Consider the following 5,730-nt stretch of genomic DNA (forward strand, 5'->3'; position numbering starts at 1 on the left):
TTATTTTTTGTTGCAATAATTATCTTTGTTATTATGGAATAGTGGCTATTGCTCTGTTATGGTTATAACTTATAAATTGTTAATAACCATAACAGATTTCTATTTGATTAGTTGTGTCATTGACTTTTCAAAACCATTAGCGAGGTGTCTTATATAACTATGGTAGTTCTTAATTATATGATTTATTCTTCTTAACATAGTTACTACCTAAATGTTCTTTTGTTAACTCTTTTATATTTATTGATCTTTAAAGAATTAATTATTGTTTTGGAATTAGGTAAAAATACCAGTATTATTAAAATTATGAAAATACTACTTTTTTAATTTTCAAATAGTAACAAATATTAACTAATGTGATGATATTTCTCGGTCCCAAGTAGCCTATAATTTATTAGATGGAAAGGAAGTTTGAAAAATAAAATAATAAATATATTAAATATTAAAATAAATTAACTACAGGTAATTTCATAAATCCTTTTACAAATTTTTTGAAATTTGTTTCCATAATTTTCCAATTTTCTGACAGCTAAACAGTGTCTGCTACCAACTAATTTTATGGAATAATATAACCTCTACATAAAATCAACTATACGAGATCAACTATATGATATCAGCTTTAACACTATTTAGTTATAGTTGTTAGAGGTTATATTATCTTATAAAGTCAGTTGTTAAAGGACATTGCCTAGATTATTAACATCTCTTTTTGGGTTTAATACTCATATTAAAATTTTACTATAATATTAGTTAAAATTTTTAATGGTTTTGAAAAGTTTCCCATTTCAGTATTAAAGTTATTATATTATATTATTTGGTTATAATTTACTCTTATATAAAAAGTATATGATCTTATAAAATAAGATACTATTTGCAGATACTGTCTAGTCAACATCAACACATTATTTTATTATTAGAATATAATACTCAAGTGCTAATAATTTTGACATGAGTTTCTATTCCTGTTCTCTCACCACACCACCCGTCCTTCCACCACGCGAAACATCATGTCATTAATAAATTAATAAATTAATAAATCGTCCCCATACAAAAAGGATGAAAGATACAGATCTGCGTGAGCTTGTCACACTGTATATTTTTTAGGCAACATCAAAAAACTCGTCATATTTATTTATTTATACTAATAAGCCGCACCATTACTGCTAAAGAAAATAAAAAGAGAAAAAAAAACTTGTTATCATCTTTTTTATTTGGATGTCGGATGAGAAAAAAAAAACAAACATTTAAAATTATACTAAATTAAATTAAATTAAATTAAATATTACAATAGAAAAATTATACTAACATTAACATCATCAAATAATTTAAAATCAAATTATTTGGTTTATGTATATTTTCATATTATTATATTTTAAAACCAAATTATTTAATAAAAATATTGTCTTAGGATAAAAAATAAAAAGTGAGTAACTTTTTAAATATAATAAAAGAAAATAAATATAGAGAAAAGAGAGAGGAGGGACAATCATGAAAATCTTATTTTTTCTTTTTAAATATCTCTATATATAGAGAAAATTTGAAGAAAAAATAAGGTTTTATTTTATTTTCTTCTCTGTTTTTTCTTCCCCTCACATTTTCTCTCCCATCTAAGTAAAAGAGAACTTGCACTTGTTTCTCCTTCTCCTCATCTTTTCCTCTTTTCTCTTCTCTCTAATTTTTTCTCAATCCAAGTAAAATGCTAGAGCCGAAATAGTCCATTTTTTTCTTGTATGCCAGGGGTCAGGAAGTTCAAAAGTGAGAGCTCTTTTCTCCGGGGAAAGCTTCTCTTTTAAGCCGCTAGTAAGCAGGCCTATCAGGGAGCAGGTGATACAAAGATAGCCTGCGCTGATAAATAAGTACTTGAGTACCCTGCCTTGTAGGATAGAGCTAGGATAAGTGAAAGGAGCAGCCTGCGTCTCAATCCTTTGGCTATGCGCCTGCACGCAAACCCCGGAAGAGGTGGGTGGTTATTCACCCCTCCTTGGTCAAACCATCGATAAGCGATGCCCAGTAATAAAAGACTGATCACATCACTTGGAGATCGCCCAAAATCTTTCGCAGCTGCGAGTTGCGTCAAGAACTCAATTAATAAATTCATGAATCTACCCCTAAATATGATTACCCACACACCATATTCAATGCGGAGGGGAAAAAATGTTGCTAACAAAGAAAGATAAAACACAAAAAAAAGAGAGCATAGAGTTGCTTCTCTTTTTCCTCGTTTTCAGCTGTCTTTTCACAAGTGACAGGGAAGCCTGTCCCCTGCTAAGACAGCTAGCTAATATCCAATTTCTTTTCCTTCGTGGAAAAGATTGGTCAAGCCACGTAGCTCCAATTTCTTTGCCTTCACGGACAGAAAGGTTGGTAATGTAATTTGGTGCAAAGTAAGGGCTTGTTCTAATGGAAAGAAGAAGACGAAGAAAGGGAAAGAAAGAGATGAATGAAAGGTGAGAGAATCAAAATGAAAAAGACGAAGAATGGGGAGAAATACATAAAACATTAATTCTATTTTTTTTCTACAAAAAATATTAATTCTCATTTTTAATACTCTTAGATAATTAATTTAAGTATATTGATAACAAAATTAAATTAAATATTGATAAAAAATGTGTATTAGTTTTATTAAACAGTCCTCTTTAGTCATAAACCCTAAAAATTATAAATTTAAAAAATAAAATAATTGATGTTTTATATCTAAAATTAAATTTATCTCCTGTCTTACTTCTATATTAAAAAAAGAGCCAGTATTGAAATGAAGTATCAAAATATTAGTAAAAAAGAAAGAAATATATAAAACGTTAATTCTGATTTTTAATACTCTTAGATAATTAATTTAAGTATATTGATAAAAAAATAAATTAAATATTGATAAAAAATGTGTATTAGTTTTATTAAACAATCCTCTTTATTCATAAACTCTAAAAATTGTAAATTTGAAAAAATAAAATAATTGACATTTTATATCTAAAATTAAATTTATCACCTATCCTACTTCTATATTAAAAACAAGAGTATTGAAATGAAGTACAAAAGATGCTGGTAAAAAAGATATGGGAAAATTTCATTTAAAGAGCTAAATTTGAAGTGTCCTTACTTTTATCCTGGAAATGAATTGGTTATGCCGAAACTATGCCTAAGCCCAAAAATTAAAAGATTTCATTTAACTTTGTTTATTGTGTATTTTTTCATATTACTAATCCAACTTTAAAAAATTATAAGTAATTATGTAAAAATCATATGGAAGTGCTCTAAATTTCTATTTGTAGCCCTTTTTTAAAGGGGAAAAAAATAAAAATGGACTTATCCAATTCGTACAGCTTATTATTCAAATTTTAAAATTCATTTGGTCTAATCTGAAACTTTCACATTGTGTGCCTCAACTTTGGAAAATCATATCTCAGATATCCAATTGAGGTGATCTACCTCTCACTTTAAAACTTGGGATGTGTACTATATATATGCCTGCCAAAATTTGTGGCTTAATTAATTCATTTGGTAGGTCAACCTAGAGTTAGAAGCTAATTGCTCCAAAATCTACGTTTTATCCATTAACTAGAGAATTTAAGCATCACATGATACTAACAATTCTATAATTCTTTGCATCAATCTCTTGGAATTTAAGCATCACATGATAATACTAATAATTCTATAATTCGTTGCATCAATCTCTTGGTTTCTCCTCATAATCATTGCCCATCAAAAAAGTTGATCTCATATATTAAATATTATTTATAATAATACTCCTCCGGTCCTTAATATAGGACCCAATTGTTGAGTTGGGTTTGGTCCTAAATGTAAGATGTAACATCCCAATTTTTTTTTATTTATTATTATTCCTAGTGTTTAGTTAAGTTTAGAAGGAGTTTAATGCTTGATAAATGAGTTTTATTCTCTATTTATTTAAGAAAAGAGAATTATTGAAAATAAGATTTATAAAATATGTATAAGGAAATTTCTGAATAATAATAATAATAAAACGGATTAAAAAAAAATGGGAAAAAAAAACGGGGTACCAAACTATAATTTTGTCCCATTTTAATATGGGGTCTTTAACTGGAATTTTTGCCAAAATATTATTTTAACCGTTGGGGGCAAGAGAGAGAAACATTTCGACGTTTTTCTTTTTCACCTTCTCCGGCGCCTCCTCTCATTTTTCCAGTAGGGTTTCAACTTTGCAGATCATTTTGGTAAGCCAAATGACTTCTTTTCATTAAACTCTCTTCATGAAAGTTTTTCCACTCATCTAAATCTATCTAATGATGGTAGTTTTATACTGTTTAGAGATAATTTTTGGGTTTAGGGTTTGAAGCAAGTGTTGAGTTTTGATGATAGGTAAGCATAATATTGTAGAGCTATTTTAGTAGATCATTTCTATCAGTTTAGTTTTATTTATTGACTGACCTAATATTTTTAAATGAATTATTTTAGTTAAACAGATATTTATTTATGAAAAATATGATATTTATACCATGAAACTGTTGATTAAATTATTTACTTAGATGTATTTGATGTATAGTGAATTTCTAATGGTTGGTTTTTGAGATTTAAAGTTAAAATAGGATTTTTGAATTTTAAATATGATAATTTCAGATTTAAAAATTTGAGAAAAATCTGTATTAAAGTAAATACCTTGAAATGTTTAAATGAAAATTTTGGATTGTGAGGATATATAAATTTTGTGCTAAAAGACTTAATTATGGGTTATGAGAGGTTTGGGTTTAGCATAGAATTAGAAACTTTAACTTATATATATATGTTTTAGTTTAAGTAATTAATTAAATAGCTTGTGTATTGATATGTAAATGTATTGGTTGTGTAGATTAAATTATTGGGCTATTGGTATGAGCACGGGGTTAACCTTGTGGTAATACTTGTTCTAGACAAGAGGTAACCACTTTCCACTTATTATTCATGCTCGTAGGTTGTTTGTGATTGATTTTGAATTACAAGGAATTTATGAAATATTATTGAATTATGATGTGAGCTATGAAAGTATGTTGTTATTGAAATTGTCTTGTGAGACTTTTGTTGCAAAAGATATATGTTTACTATTATGATGATCTCAAGTATTATGAGTTAATTGAAAAATGGAAAATCCCTATTGATTTTTACATGTGATGATTGTTTATGAATGCAATATTTGAGTGTTGATATATGAGGGGTGGCGGATGTTGATGATGGGTACTATAACAAAGAGGATATAAGGGGGTGAATTATGTACATTTGAGGATATAAGGTGGTAGGGCCATCAGGTGTACACTGATTGGTCCTTTGGCCCAATTATTCATTATAGGGCATTGACACCCTACTAGTAGACTAGAGGGGGAACCCATGGTCCGGTCTTGTGCTCTGTGGATTTTGGCCGGTCCATATCACTTGATCGGTGAGCTTGTCTAATTACCAGTCACATGGATGAGGATTTAGCCCATGGGTTTAGTCAGAGGATATAAGGTGGGTGGATATAAGGGAGGTGAAAATAATATTGATTGTACTTTTTATATGCTTTGACAATATGAAATTTATTGGAATACTATGAATTTGCAATTGTCTCACTTGACACGTCACGAGCACTTACTTGTATGCTTGATAAGTAGGATTGTTGGTTACTGAGACTTTTGTCTCACCCCGTTGATTTAACACTTTTCCAGGTGATAGTTCCCGTTCGAGTCAGTCAGGGAAGGCTCCGGAAGCTTGAGCTGCTATTGCAAAATTGTAGCGCTTCCACTCTTTTGA

The 5,730-nt window shown here is 29.0% G+C and overlaps 1 long non-coding RNA gene across 1 annotated transcript; it reads left to right on the plus strand.

Moving 5' to 3' along the window:
- Window positions 1–4,149: 4,149 nt before the first annotated feature.
- On the plus strand, window positions 4,150–5,663 carry LOC114741617 (uncharacterized). The gene is made up of 3 exons (XR_003739791.1): window positions 4,150–4,184; window positions 4,817–4,884; window positions 5,646–5,663. It is a non-coding gene; the product is annotated as an uncharacterized LOC114741617 (long non-coding RNA).
- Window positions 5,664–5,730: the final 67 nt, after the last annotated feature.

This window comes from Neltuma alba, unplaced genomic scaffold (genome assembly GCF_004799145.2).
Source record: "Neltuma alba isolate B1F8T4 unplaced genomic scaffold, ASM479914v2 tig00003450_pilon, whole genome shotgun sequence".
Lineage (NCBI taxonomy): Eukaryota > Viridiplantae > Streptophyta > Magnoliopsida > Fabales > Fabaceae > Neltuma > Neltuma alba.